The sequence below is a fragment of the Dermochelys coriacea genome, chromosome 2 (assembly GCF_009764565.3).
Source record: "Dermochelys coriacea isolate rDerCor1 chromosome 2, rDerCor1.pri.v4, whole genome shotgun sequence".
Classification (NCBI taxonomy): domain Eukaryota; kingdom Metazoa; phylum Chordata; order Testudines; family Dermochelyidae; genus Dermochelys; species Dermochelys coriacea.
The window spans coordinates 225,249,163-225,267,721 of record NC_050069.1 but is presented as its reverse complement, the minus strand read 5'-3'; the positions used below and the strand labels follow the sequence as shown (position 1 = coordinate 225,267,721).

The 18,559-nt window shown below is 40.5% G+C and overlaps 1 protein-coding gene across 4 annotated transcripts in view; it reads right to left on the bottom strand.

Annotated features, from left to right (window-relative positions):
* The window catches only part of CDK6 (cyclin dependent kinase 6), a 194,248-nt gene that overhangs the window by 19,072 nt on the left and 156,617 nt on the right, over positions 1–18,559 (bottom strand). The window lies entirely within an intron of this gene.

Genomic DNA, 18,559 nt, shown 5'->3' with positions numbered 1-18,559 from the left:
TTAAAATCTTTTGCCAGGCAAAATAAAGGCAATATTGTATGTACAAAAGCTTACAAAAGGAGATGCATTTGGAATTCACATACATTTATATCTACCCACTACAAACTGTGGGTATGCAATCTACTGCTACTGGTGCAGAACCTTCAGTGTGAGACTGATCTGGTCAGCAAATTTAAATTGAAAATCTTGAAAACTATTATAACCGTTTGTAAGTAAGGTTACCAATTTTGGTGGGACATATTCTTGGAGGTTTCATCACATGACATAATCTTTAATTAAAGATTGATCTTTTATTCTTGGAGGCTCCAGGACAATCCTGGAAAGTTGACAACTGTATGAGATATTTTGACATTTAAAGATGTGCAGTGTGAAAACATTTGATGTTAGTATATTGCAAAATGCTGATATGTGTCATTTTTGCTATATGCTAAATATCTTAATCTTTTCTGAAAAAAATATTCTTGCCCATGTAAAACCAATAAAAACCTTTTACTACATTATCATTTGGTAACTTTGACCAACAAGCACCACATTACGTTGTTGAAATTAACATAAACTGTAGTCGTAGTCATGTTGCAGTGTTTCTGGGACTGTGCAAAAAATGACACTTTCTCATTTTGGGTTCCTTTGTTTCACCTCACCAACAGACTTACAGAATCACTTGACAGCTCTACATCATACCTCATCTAAAGGTACATAAAATAAGCATCCAAATGATATATGATGTGGTTATGTGTAGGGCAGTGGTGGGCAACCTGCAGTCCACATGCGGCCCATCAGAGCAAGCCACTAGCGGGTTGCCAGACAGTTTGTTTACATTTGAACGGCTGCAGCTCCCAGTGGCTGTGGTTCTCCGTTCCTGGCCAATGGGAGCTGCGGGAAACGGTAGCCAGGCCGCAGGTTGCCCACCACTGGTGTAGAGTGTGTACATTAAACTCCAAAAATATGGCCCTTTTTGGAGACTTGCTGCCTGCCTAAAAATGTGAATAGCTGGAAAATACTCATTTTTGTCAGATTATTAGTAGTTTGTTAAGAAGGACATATTTTCATTTTACAATTTAAACACAAATCAGACCTAGAACTAACATCAAAAGCCATCTGAAATGACTGAAAAGCACTTGAACCTGAATGTCCCTCAGAGACCCATGCACAGAAGGGGTCCTCTCCAGGCCGCTCTCTCCACCCCAGGCACAGTGGGTCCTTCTCCCTCTTCTATGGATCCCACAAAGGCATTTGTACTGCAGATGTGAAAAGAGAAACTCAAGCAAGGTACGAGGGAAAATATACATAATTTAAGGAGGAAGATTTTTGCAGCCTCTGATCAGTAATGTAACTGCAAAGCAGTGTAAGAACTACATTCTGAAATCAGGCCACAGCTGAAAACTTTGCATGCTCTGGACAGTTACCCACTTCCAGTCACAAGTGACTTGCCTCAGCTGTTGTGCAATTCTGAGTTCTCATTTTAAACGTAACATTTTTTGTACTTCTCCCTCTCCCCTCCCTTTAATAATATCTTTGTATGGGTGAGTACAAGACAAAGCATGGAAAGGACTTACTTCATATACAACTTATCATTCTTGATCACAAGTTACGCAGGTGTTCTAAGGAACATACAGTCTCCTCCTCATAGATAGAGTAAGAAAGCTGACTTCAATATGGGGTAGGAATATGCTGGGTGACAGCCAGTCCTTAATTTGTGCCAGGGTTTAATCTCGGCATCTCTGGGCTTGCTGCATCAGTTATTAAAGTATTGATCGAGCCCTGGTTCCTAATTGCTTAAGCCTCAGCACCTCTTTCATTACAAATTTAAGCACTGGTGACAGCCAAACTTACATTTGAGAGACACCGGTCTGACATCTTGATTTTCTCAGTTTTGTCTTTAACACCAACAGCACAAAATACTTTACCACTGTGTATCCTTCTTCAAGTGAAAAAGCATTGGGCCTGATTCTAAACCCACTTATAGTGGTGTAAATCAGGAATTACCTCACTGAGATAATTGAAATTACATCAGTATAAAACCAGTGCAAAAATCAGAATCAGGCCCGAAGTGTTGGAAGAGCTAGAGAGTCTCAAGTGTAAACTTCGAGAGTTTCACCTAGCAAGTGGTTGCAGTGGCTTGTTTCTAAAAAAGCCGTTGCAGATTTTCAGGTGCTGCAATGTCTTAATTTTACGCCCAGTTCATATTTAAAATGAAATAAATTAATTGAATAAATAAGGACCACAACCCAGGCCCTAAATGTGTGTGCAAGCAAGTCTCACAGAAGCCCGCAGGAATTCTGCCTGAATTGGGGAGGCAGCACAATTTCCTGAAGATGCTCTCTGTTTTCTGATGGGGCATCTACCCCAAAAATGGAAGATAGTGGGGGAATGAGCTATCGAGAGCACAAACCAGAGAGGTGCTGAGATATTCTGGTGATGTGCACCCTATAAAAACTTACGTAGGCTAGCATAGAAGAGACCCAAAACTTCTAGAAATGAGTCTGGAGGCCATTGGCTCCCCAGAAGACTGCTGACATCAAGATGGAGCATGATACTTGTAGGTACAGACAATCCATGAAAACATAGAGGCATTCCTACTTGTTTGTAGCAAAATCAGAAATCAGGTGAGCTTTCCTTGGTTTGAGTTTCATTATGAAAGGTTTGCAAAGCTTCTGCCACCAGTATTTCCATTATCCAGAGATGGTGAATTTTCAGATGCATGATTTGAACACAGAGGCTGGCCACCTGGATAAGGCCAGAATTGTAAAGGTTAATAATGCATTAATCTTGAGAAATGTGGAGATGGAAGTAATGTAAATATATGTTCCCTTTGAGTGGTGACTTAAAAAGGAATCATTACTAAAAAGGAAAGTGAACAGAAGTACCACGTGCAGTGCTACAAATAAACTATTGATAGTCTCCCATTTAGATTCAATCAGTCAGTAAAAATACAGTAAAGAGCAGAAGAGAGATTTTAAATGGAAAAAAAAATCTCTTTTTCAGGTTGCCCTTAGGGGTGGGCAAGGGGAGAATCTGTCCTGCGTGCTAAAAACAGTTGCTTGGTGTTTTTCACTTATGTATTGTACTTCAACATTCCAGATGCCCTCAAAGTTGAATGAAGGTGGCTATGTGCTTGAGCCTGCACCACTGAAGTCAAAGGGAGCTTTAACATTGACTTTAAAGGGTACAGGATCAAGCCCTATAAGCCTATAGGGTGAGTGAAGCCAGAAAGAAAAAAAAAGGACTGTATTTTAAAGGTGAGGGAAGAATATGCCTGACAAAAATTATGAGCAAGATGAGTGCAGAATTTATTTGCTCCCAGAGTACTCTCTAACCTAGGTAGTTCTCATCTGTTCCTGAAACAGATTTGCTTTAACATTCATCTTTTAACATTCTTTTTTTTTTTTTTAAATAGAAGAGCCTTGATAGGTTGAATGTCCTTCACTTATTCCCTAGTCAGATATGTCACTGTTTTCTTATCTGTGGACATCTGCTTCTCCAGAATATTTGTAGGTTTATTTCACCAGGGCTTTTGGAGTGGCTATCTCAACTCAAAAAGAAAAGGAGTACTTGTGGCACCTTAGAGACTAACAAATTTATTAGAGCGTAAGCTTTCGTGAGTTACAGCTCACTTCATCGGATGCATTTTGCATCACAAAAGCTTATGCTCTAATAAATTTGTTAGTCTCTAAGGTGCCACAAGTACTCCTTTTCTTTTTGCGAATACAGACTAACACGGCTGCTACTCTGAAACCTATCTCAACTCAGTGAGCATGACAAAACTATGGCATTTTGAAAACTGCCCTAATTTTTGAACCAAGTTCTGAAAGTGCATACACAATTGACCTTGGAAAATGGGAAAGGGTACAAAAATGCATGGTCTCTGCTAAGAGTAGAAGCAGAAGCTTTACCCCTAGTTTGCACTAAAAGTTTTCCCCAACAATGTGATTAACTACATCTGTGTCATTCCCGCACCTCTCTACAAACTGTGATTCAAATTACATTTATCTATTATGAGCCAGCAGTTTCGGATCTGAATGTGCATCTAAACTGTAGGCGTCTGCATTTTTGTGTCACTCAAATGCAGCAAACAGAACTACTGATATGACACATATGATTCAATCCAACTCTTCCTGCAAACATTAATTTAGCTTTCTATATTCTTGCTCATATATGTATTTTATATCCTTTTCTGATTTGTGCCCTCTAAAACTGTTATGCCTCTTTGTAGTTCTTGCACATCTGTGATTTAAAGTTTTAAAGATATTACTTAAATTAAGGTGGATGGCTTAGAGCAGGGAGAGAGCACTGAGAGTTCCTTCCTTTCCAATTCACCCACACAGTAGACATTCAAAATTTGTCTGCAAAGTGCTAAGTGGAAGGGTGAGGAAGCCAGTACTGTGTGAAGCAATCCTGCCCCCAGGGGTATGTGATGAATTCAGTCATGGCCCTGTTTCCCAGACTTCCATCCATCAGGAAACTGTCAAGCACTTGTGCTGTGGAAGCACTGACTAGACCTTTTTAAAGGTGAGTGGTAGTAAGATCCACTCTACAACATGTTCCCCAAGCATACCTTGAACAGCTATAAGGCCCTCCCCCACAGCACTCCAGCGCTGGAGGTGTTCCCCACTCTTTACTGTCCCATGGCTCTCCACAGCCATAATTTACTTCTAAATTAGTGGACCTAGCAGACAAGATTCAAAATTACACATTGCACATTTGATTCACAGGTGGTTGTGTAAAAATGGGATTAAAGTGATAGTGATCTCAGTGATCTTTGATATCATATTTTTTAGACAGACATGACCTAGCTCTGCTTGAACTAGTGTGCTAAAAATAGCAGTGTGACTGTGGCAGCATGGGCAATAGGCTCAAGCAACCCACCCAAGTACAGTCACACATGACCCTCTGGGTGGGTACCCAAGCTGCTAGCCTGAGCTGCTGCCTATGCTACTGTGGTCATACTGCTATTTTTATGCACTAGCTTGAGTGGAGCTAGCATGTGTCTGTCCACCAGTGCTGGGAGGCAGATGCCCAGCTGCAGTGTAACATATCCTTTATGTCAACAAAAGGTCTAGCTCTGGCTTAGGGAGGAGTTCTTGCCCGGTACCATACATGATTTAGTCTTTGACTGTGTTTCTGGTGCTATACCAGCTACTCCAACTGGAATAATAAGTTTGTCTTGAACATGAAATACCCGCCCTTTAACTTGTACAAAATCCCACTGGGAAAATCCAATCAAATCACAATTTCAGAGGTAGAGAACTATGGTTAATTTACTGTGGGTTCATGACTGCTTTTTCAATGCCAAGATGAAGCCCTGAAAGTTCATCAGTTAATGGTAACTACATTTATAGGTCTAAAAATCAGTTGTTAACATGGACTTTGTCCTGAGATTTTTTTTTAGAATCCTGGAACAGTTTGAATCCATGGATATATAATGGCTTTTCAAGTTTGAGGCATTAATTTAAATCCAATTCTGGCCTCACCAATTTAAAATATTTCTAATCAGATTGCTGTGATGGGAAACTTTTAGACAGAAAATATTTAGTGCCATTAGGTCAGTTTCTCATGGAATAAACTCTCCTTAACCAAATACATAGCAGCCTACTCATAGCTGTATCAGCTGAAAGTCTTTGCACACACTAATGATAGCATGAAGGAAATTAACTGTTACCTACCTGCAGTCTTTCTAAACCAAGACAGAGGCAAGTTAGTGAAACCAAATGGAAATATTAGAAATTGGTGATCTCAGCATAAGACAGGTGCCTGGCAAATGAACATCCAAGCTCATCCTCTAGCTTTATTATTAAAATATTTTATTCATATCTTGCCAGCTCTGTGCTAGGAGCTTCAGACAGCTTAGCAGAAAAGGTATCTTTCCAAAAGAACTTACAAGATGAATTCATAACTTAAAAATCTCAGGAAGGGGCAACTGATATAAAGTATCAGAGTAGCAGCCGTGTTAGTCTGTATTCGCAAAAAGAAAAGGAGTACTTGTGGCACCTTAGAGACGAACAAATTTATTTGAGCATAAGCTTTCGTGAGCTACTGTAGCTCACGAAAGCTTATGCTCAAATAAATTTGTTAGTCTCTAAGGTGCCACAAGTACTCCTTTTCTTTTTGATACAAAGTAGTTCCCTAGTTCCATCATTGCACATTACATCATAAAACAGCACATCAATTTGATTTAAATGTTGTCATGGCATTTTTGGAAATTCTGGAGCTGGGTAGCATCAGGAACAAATGAACCATAGGACCTACTAAGAAAAAAGTTGGGAAAACTCACCTGTCATTTGTAATATTGGGGTAGGGTGGGAATCTGCAAGTTGCACTAGTGGTGAGATAGGCTATTCACGCTACTGAAAAAGGTCAAACGACCGAATTTGAAAGGATACATCAAGTAGAGAGAAAACAGTTTTACAAAACTGAAAAGGGCCAAATCCTGGGGAAAAGAAATTTGTTCTGAAAGAAAACATTACATGGCTGGGTTACATTACAACATCACACATTGTCAGCACCAAATGATCAGGGTGTCTACACAGCTCAGCCATGGCTGCTACTACAGGGCATTAGGTACATGTTCTGAACTCTGTGGCTTGGGTTGGGTGATCTTCAGTGGCACCTACTGCACAAAGTTTCCTTCGCAGTTTTGCATCTGAAACAGGTTAAGTAAAACAAAAGCAAAAACTGACTGTAATAAAGACTGCTGATCAGAAAAGAATTTCTTAAAGGGGATTAGAACCCTTCAGAAAACAAAGGCAGCAGAATATAGTTTCAGCGCTTAATAGCAAACTATTATGTGAGTAGAGGTGAAATTTCAACTTAAACTTTTTCTCCAGCTATGGAGACTGAACCTCAAAAGACATGAAAGTGAATCAGATGGATGGCATGAAAAAAGTATTTTAATTTCTAGCAGCTGTCCTGGTTTACCTACAGACAAAATTAAGATGCTTATTAAAGGTTGGTAAGTTTTTACAGCAATGATAATAATGAAAACTGATATAGTTTTCAAAGGCCTACTAGAATTTAAACTAGATGCATTTTGTTCTAAATAATAAGTTATCCAGTGTTGTTCACTTCTGTTACTCAGACTACACAGGCAGGAATACTCACACAGATTCACATTGACATATGGCAGCACTATACCGTGGAATATCTTCTATAGGAAACTCTACCATATTAAACTCATTTATCCATTAGTAATTTTTCATTAAATTATCCTGTTTCATTGGTTCCTGGCCAAAACAAAGACAAAAGAAGTAAGTTTTTATTTTAAAAAGAAAAAAAACTCAGTAGAAGGAATTCCTGATGCAGCTACTACTCACAGAGCTATGGTTGTAATGCAATCTCTGACATATGGTATTTACATAAATGCCACATCACAAAACAGGTAGCTTGTTTCGCTTGTATTTTAATTATGACATGCAGTGTGCTTCATTACTTTGGTCCATATTTTGCCCTGTCTACCTCCTTCCCCCTAGCATCCTACCATAGGCTGAGCCCAATCCTTGTTCCTGGTAAGTCAGTGGCAAAATTCCATTACTTTTGGCATTATGGTTCATATCATAGCATACACATTTCTCTCTGAACTACTTATATGGTGCTCATCACCATGGTATCTGAGCACCTCACAATCATTAATGTATTTATCCTCACAACACCCCTGTGAGATAGAAATGTGCTATTATCCCCATTTAACACATGGGGGACTTAGGTACAGAGAGGTTAAGTGACTTGCCAACATTCACACAAAAAGCTGGTGGTATAATAGGGACTTAAACCCATGTCTCCCAAATTCTAAGCTAGGACCCTAACCACTGGACCAGGCTTGAACATGTTTGATTGGCTGTCCTCAGCCCCAAATTTCTCTTTTGAAAAAGAGGAAGGGAGGCATCACAAGGAGGGCAGCAAAAAACCCTTAAAAGAAGAAGGCATTACAATTTTTTTTCACATGCTATTTCAAGAATGCTCTATGAGAAACTGGCATTATTTAACTATTAGTCAGTTTCTTTAATTCCATGTTCACAGTATCCCTTTAAAATGGTGACTGATAGAATATGAGTCCCGATCATAGAAGAAACAGCACCTCTGTTCTGGATGGCAAGTATGCTATACAGAGGCTTTATGCAGATACTCTATCAGGCTTAGTGATTCTATGGTCATGCTTGTATGTCTGCATTCTTACAGCATCAGAGTACTATTCAACACTGCCAACTGGGCCTAACTGAACAACCAAAAAAGTCAATGTTACTGTAAAGACTTGCTCCACCCACTTCTTTACGCGCTGAGTGAACTCAAACCATTTGGAAACAAAGAGTCATTTTAAGTTGCTCAGTTGTTTATAATCAACACACATAATGTAGCCAGTTATAGTGAGACCTTTATTTTTAACCTTCTCTTTCAATTCTAAGGAAACTGAGTCATAACATAAACCTACTGTCTGTAGTTCAATTTTAATCCACAAAAAAAGCTTCTATATTTTATAATAATGGGTCAAATCCTGTGCAATGTTCTAGACCCTGAAGACCCTAATATAACAAAACTTCCATCATTCGATGACCCAGAAGGGGGCAGGCAGAAAGGAAGGAGAGGGGGACTCCACAATTCCAGCTTCCTCGGACCACATATAATAGTTTAGCTTTGTTTCTTTTCTAATGTATGCCATCATGTGCCAGCAATGCCCCTCTGCCATGTACATTGGTCAAACTGGACAGTCTCTACATAAAAGAATAAATGGACACAAATCAGACGTCAAGAATTATAACATTCAAAAACCAGTCAGAGAACACTTCAGTCTCTCTGGTAACTCGATTACAGACCTAAGAGTGGCTATTCTTCAACAAAAAAGCTTCAAAAACAGACTCCAACGAGAGACTGCTGAATTGGAATTAATTTGCAAACTGGATACAATTAACTTAGGCTTGAATAGAGACTGGGAGTAGATGGGTCATTACACAAAGTAAAACTTTTTCCCCATGTTATTTCCTCCCTCCCCACCCCCCACTGTTCCTCAGACATTCTTGTCAACTGCTGGAAATGGCCCACCTTGATTATCACTACAAAAGGTTTTCTTCCCCCGCCTCCTGCTGGTAATAGCTCATCTTAAGTGATCACTCTCCTTACAGTGTGTATGATAAAACCCATTGTTTCATGTTCTCTGTGTATATAAATCTCCCCATTGTATTTTCCACTGAATGCATCCGATGAAGTGAGCTGTAGCTCACGGAAGCTTATGCTCAAATAAATTTGTTAGTCTCTAAGGTGCCACAAGTCCTCCTTTTCTTTTTGTGAATACAGACTAACATGGCTGCTACTCTGAAACCTTTCTTTTCTAAAACTTTCTTTAGTGATTAAAGTATACCTGGGGGTTTGGCTGGTTCAGAGAACCAGAGCCGACGCTAGGCATAAGCAGACTAAGCGTTTATGGCCCCGAGCAGCTCAAGGGGGCCCCCTATTAATTATTAGTATGTGTTGCACATGTAGGCGGCCCCCGCAAATATTCTTGCTTGGGCCCCCAATGAGCTAGCACCGGCATGCAGAGAACTAATAATCATCAGTCCTGTCTGTATATACTGTTATTCTGGGAGCTACCAAATGAGGCTGTTAAACATAGCCCTGCAAATTCTGAGCATGCAAGCAGTGTACACTTTGAAGAAGGGCTGTATAGTTATTATTTCTGTGCTGTAGTTTCCTTTTTTGGGGAGCTGTTGCAAGCAACAGCAGTTCTCTGTCTTAATCTTTCTAACTATAGTCAACTCTTGGTGCAGGGTTGTTTCCTGGGAACTAAGCATTGGTGTTTGGGCTGAGATTCCTGAAAATGAGGATTGCTGCATGCTGTTTGTGACCACCTCTGATCCAGAAATATATAGTGTAAACAAACAAGTGACACTGTGAAAATACTCTGCATCTCTGATTTCTCCTTTAGGGGGAAACTGACCTGCAAAACCACAAATTCTACTACTGTTGGGAAGATGGGCGACCCCGTAGATAGACTGATTGATCTCAATTTCACTGTGAAATAGATTATGAAAGAAAAATCAATACAGCTCTCTCTTATTTGTGGCTGTCTGTCTGTACATGTGTCTGTGTGTGAGACTTCAGTGGGGTTCGCTGGGATGTGAGGTCAGGGCAGAACTAGGGGATAGAAGGGTTGGGGGAAGAGAGAGAAGTCAGTGATTTGTGTTTCCTAATTTATTTCTCATTAAGAATGAGATAATGAAATTTTGATCCAGGGTCTGAATGGAAATACAGTCCTTCATGGATATGGTTTACGATTTCAAAATATTGTACATGATGAGGATTCATGTAGGTAGATAAACACTAGTTTAATAAAAGTTCAGAGAGAACAAGGGATTGCCTGGGTATGCATGTCCTGCATATCACTGGCTGAGGAGGGACGTTTGAAGCAAAGCAGTTATTGTCAGGGTTTCAGTATACTGACATTTCCTTTTGAGAAAAGAGCAGGAAAAAAACTAGCTTTTAGGGAGCCCAAGATTTTATAGATCCCAAGCCAAGCCTCAGTCATGATAACCAACATGCTGTCAAAGAATGTACTTGACCAGACCTTGTATCATGAATAGCGACAGTCATCACCAAATGTAACAAGTAAGAAATGTGACAGCAGATTGGAAAAAAAACAGGCTGACAAAAGGATCTCTATCACTGAGCTGACTCCACCTGCCTACTGGGTACATGGGCCAGTAAAACAATGGACATGCTCCTCTGGGGGCCAACATCCTAGAGTCACACAGTGTGTCAGCGTCAGCTGTGCCTTCCTCAGAGATGAGATTCTGGGAATGTGGGTTCTGAGACCGCAGCCACAGGAGGAAGAAGGCGTGATCTTGTCTTTCCTTTCTCTTACCCTGACTGATAGAAAGGAAGGCGGGTTCAGGGTTAGAGTTCAGCCCAGGCTTGGGAGATTGAGGTTCAAGTCCCTGTTTTGCTACAGCTTTCCTTTGTGACTTTGGTCAGGTCACTTAGGCTCTCTGTGTATGCCTTAGTCCCTCATCTGTAAAATGGGATCATAGCACTTCCCTACTTCACCGGGATGTCGTAAGCTGCTCAGATACTATGTAATGGAGGCCACATGAGTACCTAAGAGAGGAAATGGCCACCAATATATATATGTGAAAGGGAATTTTTTTAAAGGGGTGATTTTGGCTTCACCCTGATGTCCAACTGCCTGTGACCCACCTTTGCCTCATGGCCCCAGTGCCAAGAAACAATGCCCTCAATGACTTTCAACAGCTGACTCTTTGCACTGAACACAAACTATTATTTCAACAAGTTTTGTTTCTAAACAGGTCAGAGGGCCAGCTGCAAGTACTATGTTTTATTAGACTAAGCTGACTACTAAACACAGATGCGATAGTAAAAGCACTGGATGAGTTATCACCCTTACTACAGTGTTCTACCGTAAACAGCCTAAAATACTGCAACTAGAAGTATTGTTCCTAGTGCACCTGAGGGCATTATAGTAGTATTTTTAACAGGCATATAGACACCAAAAAAAAAAGCTTGACTATAACTTTGAATTGTCTTAAAAATGGAACTGTTCTTAACATGGTCTGATGTGATTTGAACAATGGGATTCCAACAACTTGCTAATTTTTAGCTTAGAGCAGGTAATAACTTTGGCCTGGTATAAACATCTTAAACTTCTCCCCCTCAGCTGTATGCATGCGGAAGAGTCTCATGCATGGATCATGCCCTCAGGATGAAATATATATGTGGGCATAGGCCCATAAACAGCACCATCCTGTGGACCCTGCAAAGGACATTAGAGCTATGGTCTGTGCAGGGGACGGAGGAGAACACTGGCCAGGAAGGGGGGAGCAGTGGTTGAGTGTGGGGTGTACATCTGTCATGTGGATGGCCTCAGCCTCCTGTGGTTCCCAAGGATTTGCCAGCTTTGGGTGCACAGTATCCTGTGAAATAGTCCATAGCATGACTGTGGGAAAAATGCTGCCTGGGATCCTTATGGAGATTTTCTCCCCTCCTATGGATTTTAATGATTTGGGACACGGAAAGGATCTGCGTGGAGAATCATATTCTACCTACTGCAATAACAAGTCTGCAATAACAAGTATTTTTTACTCCTTCCATGGGCTTATATCTAATGGCCAAACACTGTAGTTGCAAATCAGGTAAAACACATATTGACTCCCAAGACTGGCCCTACCACTGGAATGAGCACAGTGGTTGAAAAGGTCCCAGACTCTAGAGAGAAGCTGGATCAAAACAGTAGTGCAGTGCCTGTGGGAAAAGACATTGCCATGAATATCTACATAGCATAAAATTCCACATTACTTTCTCCAGACACTTTGAACTCTTCTGGCTCAGACAGGTATTTACTTGGTACAGAGTGGTAAAAAGTTTCAGAGATGTGTTATGTTTTGCTCAGCTCTCCTTAAATGCTGTCAAAGTCCTGAGATCCCCTGGTCCTTTATGAATCTGTTTCATTTTCCACTTCTCTGGATTCAGATTTACTGATATTTTTTAAATATAAAGAACATCTAAGAGCTTTGGTGAACACACATGGAGAGCTGCCAGTAGCAAAGCTCTTGCAAGGGAAAGAAGCAAACAGGAGACAGATTTATTCTATATATTTCTGAGCTATAACATACATTTTTTATGGCTGATGAATGATAGGAAATTATTATATTTTTTCTGGAAAATTCAATACAGAAAATTCAATAAAAACTGTCTAGATCAAATTCTCTAACCAGATACTAGACTGTGAAAAGAACCTGGAAGTTTAACAATGTAAGCCAAAGTTAAAATCAAGTCTCTCTCTCTTTTCTTTCAAGGGTGTTTGTGTGAAGCAGGAAAGGATCCTGACTACCAATCTGGAGTTTAAATACATTTTGTGGAAGTTTCTTGTAAAACAGAAACAGGGCCGGCCCACAATATTTTGGCACCTGAGGTGGGGAGCTCAAATGACACCCCCATGCTCCCTCGCTTGGGCCAAAACTTAGAAATATCTCAATTCTGCCTTCTCCATGTTCTTCTCCGCTCACGGTACTGCTCTGCTACCTACCCCATAAAGGAGAACTAACAACTTAAAATGCCTTGTTCAAAAATTTTAAGTAACACTTAACTTTCAAACGCCTGAACAGCAAATGTTATTTTTCTTGTCTGCATAGTAAACACTGGCATTTTTATCTGTTTGAATAATCAAAGTGGTGCTTTCTGTGCCTTCTTGGTTGCAAAGATTTGAACTGCTTCCTCCTGAAGGTCCAGTCTGGGCCAGCTCATGCTCTGTGGTCATCTTATTTGTGCACATATATTCTAGAACAGCCTTTGGAGTTGATCCTGCTGAAATGTATCTTGAAAGGGCTTTCAGTTCACCACCTAAATCACTTGCATCAATATCGCGCATGTCATCATGTGTCTAACACTGTCTCTAGTGCCCTGCATTGCTGGTGTAGGTCTTCTTTAGGTATAGTGAGGAGTTCTGGAATATCATACAACATCCCAAATATACTGCTGTATTCCTTGAGCTGCATGAAACATTCTTCAACTGACTGTATTGCACAATCTAGCACCTGGTTAAAGAATTCAACTTTGAATTGTTGTTTGAGGTCTCTTATGGGATTATCTCGTGCCTCGTAATCAAAATGTCTTCTTCTTCAGTGACTCTTGTATTCTTGAATGGGTGGGAAAATAGCTTCAGTGTGAAGTTCCTCTGCCAACTTCTGTGCACTCTTCAGAACGTTTTGAAATCCCTCATCTGACCAGTAAGACTGTAGGTATGACTTTGCTTTGTCCAGTTGTTCCATTGCTCCAGATATATCAAGGTCAACACCTTGGAGTCTCTTGCTTACAACATTTATTTCAAACAGTAAGTCATGCCACAACACTAAGCCATACAGAAATTTGAAGTTATGTACGTTTCTGGTGATTCCACTTCCCTCTGCCACTGTTCTCCCACAAACAGTTCCTGTCATAGCATTATCCTCCATAATGGCAACTATGGCATCATCTATCTTCCCAATTTGGTGTTTGATAGGCTTTATCGCCTCCACTTGACTTTCCCATCATGTGGCACTCAGTGGTTTCAGTGTCAGAGAGGATGTTCCCAGATGTTGCTTCAAAATTTGCCATCGATGAGTTGATGCAGAGAAAAATACATAGATGCTTTGAATTACATTAAAAAAATCAGCAGCCTCACTAGAAGCTGATGCTGCATCACTGACCACCAAGTTCAATGAATGAGAACTGCAGGGGACAAAAAAAGCTTGAGGGTTTAACTCTCGGATCTGTGTCTGCACTGCTCTGTTCTTTCCTCTACGTTGGCACCATTATTGTAGCCCTGACCTCTCATGTCAGCTATCGCAATTCCCGTATCTTCCAGTTTTTTAAGAAGCACATTTGTCATACCAGCTCCTGTAGTATCATCAATGACAATAAATTCTAGAAAATGCTCTCTGACAGTCACCATTGCAGGGACATTTTCACTAGGTTCTGTTGTTGTTACAAAACATACCATTAAAGTCATTTGTTCCATATGGCTGATATCAGGTGTGCAGTCCAGAATAACAGAGTAATATCTTGCTTACTTCAGATCTGCCATAATCTTCTGTTTGACTTTTGTTGCCAATAACTGTATGATCTCATTTTGAATTGTTTTTCCAAGGTAGTGGTTTGTGTACATTTCTTGTGTGGTGACTCTTCTTAGATGCTCCTGGAGTACAGCATCAAACTCAGCCATCAGCTCCACAATTTTAAGGAAATTTCCATTGTTTGGCACATACAGCTGATCTGAAGTGCCACGCAGTGCTAGGTTTTGGATAGCAAGCATTCTCACAACGGCAATGAGCCTTTTCAGTTGCTGCTTTCTGTTATTCCCTCTCACCTTTTCTCCTGCCTGCCTGTTATGTCTCTTGTGCCCTCCTTCCTCCAGCACAGCACTCCACCATCTCTGTGCATCTAGAGCAGAGAGAATTCATATGCACCAGCAGCAGACACAATTTTCTACACTCTGGGTCAGAAATAGCACCTCTTAACGGAGGATTGGGCATCTTGGGAAAAAGGGAATCCCAAGAGCATCCTTCTTTTCTTTCCTCTTTTTTTAAGACCAAAATTGGTCATTTACCCTCTTTGACTTTTCCCCTCTCCCCTCCAAATATCAGGGGTTCCATCAACTATTTAAAACAAAAGGCGCACATCGATTTTGTGTTTAGGTGTCTAATTTCTGGGAATTTGGCACTAGACTGCCAGTGGAAATCTACCCCAAACTCTATTTACTAGACAATGAGGACATCAAGTTGGCATTTTATTTGAGCCTTCTTATTTTCACTGGGAAAATCATCATTGCATTAGCCACCACAATACTATACTTGTGTTTAACAATCCAGTTCAACTCTGCACTCACATAGTTTCTAGTGGTTCCCCACCCCCACCCTCACCCCGTCCAGGTTTTGTTTTGTTTTTTGTTATGGTTAATGACAGTTTTTGGTTTCTATGGTTTATCAACGGTTTCCCTTACCCACAGCATTTATTCCTCTGAATGAAAGTCTGGCACATTGGAAGCTGGAAGGAAAACCACAACTGAATGGCCAGGCACTCACTTAACACTTATCTCTAACCACAGGCTGATACGGTTACTGGATTTGACTAACGGCTATCAATCAGCCAAACTGTAGACACTTGAGAAGATATCAGCCTGCAAAGCCCAGCAGGAAAATATAAGCTAAACAGCAGCATTATATATTTTACATAGGGCCTATCTATTTGAATGACAACATCACTGTCCTGAGACCTCTTACCTCTTTTTTTCTGCTTGATAATCCTCAGACTTACTCTGATTGTCCACCCTTCCTTCCCTTCATTAATGTGCATATGTCCTGTATCCAGAGTCAGTGGGAGTTTTGCCACTGATTTAGGATTGAGCGGAAAACACTGTTTGTCAACATACTAGAACAACATAGACTAGTGCACACTTCTGCCTTTCCTTTGTCTGTTAGTAGGGCTTCAATCAAGATGTCACTGTTATCCTGTCAGACTGGGAAAACAAAGGGTTAAATTAGTGGCCTGGGTTCAGCCAGTCTTGATTCTACGAATCCAAAAGTCCAGTAGAAATTCTGAAAAAAAAAAATCTCTCTGATAGACTGGCCACTTGTCTAGGGAGGAAGAAAAATCCTGTTTCATTAGGTCTGGTTTGGAAAAACCATCAGTCTCCCACACATCCATATGCACATGAATGGCAGAGGAATAAAGGAGAAAAAGTGCAGAGTACAGAAGTCCTCAGTCCTGACTGGATCTTTCCAAGGAATGAAATCTTCTCCCAGTACAGTTGCTCTGGTCTGTGTTGAACTTTTATGGCACTTGCACTTAAATCATTCTTGTAACAAAGCAAGATAATTTCCAAAAATGGCAAAAACAAACTCAGGCCAAAACTGTATCAAACCTCGGTTCAAAGGTTGCAAATTGAGCTGCGGAGCTATTACAACTATAAGCAGCACTGTCCACCTTAATTTTTTTAAAACAAACAAACAAAAGGTTTGTTTTTAAGTTTTCCTGCCACCAGTACCTAACAGATAAGTTGATACTTGCTAAATAGATTTTTGTGCTCTTGGTCCAGTAGATATGCTTGTTTAAATGTCACTGTAAAACACAAGATAATATGATTTCAAACTTGGTGTTTGAAACTCATTGCATGATAAAGATACCAGTTTTCTCTTACATCTCATTTAAGGGGCCTGCCACTTTACAGGGAAATCCATAGATATGAGCAGGGTTCGCAGACATATCTTTGCATGGCTATTTTTTTTTTATCTAGGGTGCTGCACCAGCTTCGTTTTTTTATCCTCTCTCCTCAATATCCAGTCAGAGACGTCTCCCTTTTTCTTTATTTTCTCTTATTCTTTCAATTCTTGCTGTCTCCGCTCCTTTTACCTTTTCTGATATTTACAGTTTTGAAAAGCGTCTGATGGCCCTGTTCTCTCTCTGCTTCAGGGTGGCATTTCAGAAATCTGTCCAAGTAGAATTGGGAGCCTAGAAAGATATGTTTTAGGGTAAGATCTGCAAAGAGAGGAAGAGCTGACTATGCAGAGAGATACAGGAAGGCTGTAAATAAACTGAAATACTCCAGCAGCTCCACATCTACAGTGCAGTGCCCACCAAGATAGGGAGAATCAGTGACTAGATATTCTCGAGCACAGGGATGCATCTGACAAAAGAACTAGCATGGGTCTGAAATGAGACCATATGGAATAAAGGACTCCGGAGGTGTTACTACTGACGCGTGTCAAAGATTAAAAAAGGAACATGGGCTCCACTCATCCCATTCCTCTGTTATCAACAAAAATCAGGCTAAATCCTGGCCTCATTGAAGTAACTGCGCCACTCACTCTGACTTCAGTGGGGCCAGGAGTTAATCCATAATGTGTATACATAAGAAGAAATGGTAAGGGGAGCTCAATGAAGAATGATTCACAGTACAGCACACCAAGTACTACCAATAAACATCATGGCATAAAGACCAAGGGTGAAATCCTGCCCCATTGAAGTCAATGCAAGTTGAGTTCATTGGGGTCAGGATTTCACCCCAAGCGTGTTACAGGTACACCTCCGTCTCTCCGCCCCTCTGGGTCTGCACTGAGTGCAGGTCAGCTGCACTACAGACTCTTCAACCATCTTCTTCACCCTTCACTGAATCACTTGTTCTAGGGTAGCAATAAGCACTGTATTGATAAAGATGAGCTGGTATTAAAGGTGCACAGTACTTTGTGCTAGTGATATGCTACATGATACTTTATTGTTGACAACAGGCTTTACGGAAACATATCCACTTCTGCAACCACAGCAAAATTTTGTATAATTTCAGCTGGAATGATGAAAAAAAGTTTTCTAACTAATGACAGGCTGTTCCTCATATAACTTGCCATTTAGATCACCTGCGCCAGGCCAGGCACAAAGTTTTGTGTATATCCTTGAACTTGAGCCAATGGGGAAGTGCCTTGCAAAATATTAAAAACCTCTACTATTGATCTATGATTAAGGCTGATTCAGCAGAAAGTTATATTTCATTCACACAAATCAGACCTATACTCTGGCTAATCCAAGCATAACCAGTCTGTTGCAGCCTTAGGGTCACTGTAAGCACTATGAGCTGGATTCTGATAGCCTTGCTTCTGGTTAGTATCCTATTTCCAGAACAGTTCCAATGAAGTCATAGATACTAAGGTCAGAAGGGACCATTCTGATCATCTAGTCCGACCTCCTGCACAACGCAGCCCACAGAATCTCACCCACCCACTCCTATGAAAAAGTCAATGGGACTATTTGTGGAGTAGGATAGCCTTATTCATATTGAGTAGTATCTTATATCACAAATAGTCCCATTGACTTTTTTGAAATTATTCTGGGAATGAGACAACACTCAACATGAGTAAGGCTATCAGAATCTCATCTGATATAAAGAGAACATCAGAATAGCAGTTAGAAATGATAGAAGTTTAAAAATATTTTCAAGTGAAAGCAAAGGAGAATGGCGGAAGGAATGGAAAATAAGTCTCTGGTGATTTGGCAAAAAGAAAAGGATGGCTGGAATGCTGGACCAACAGGTAAA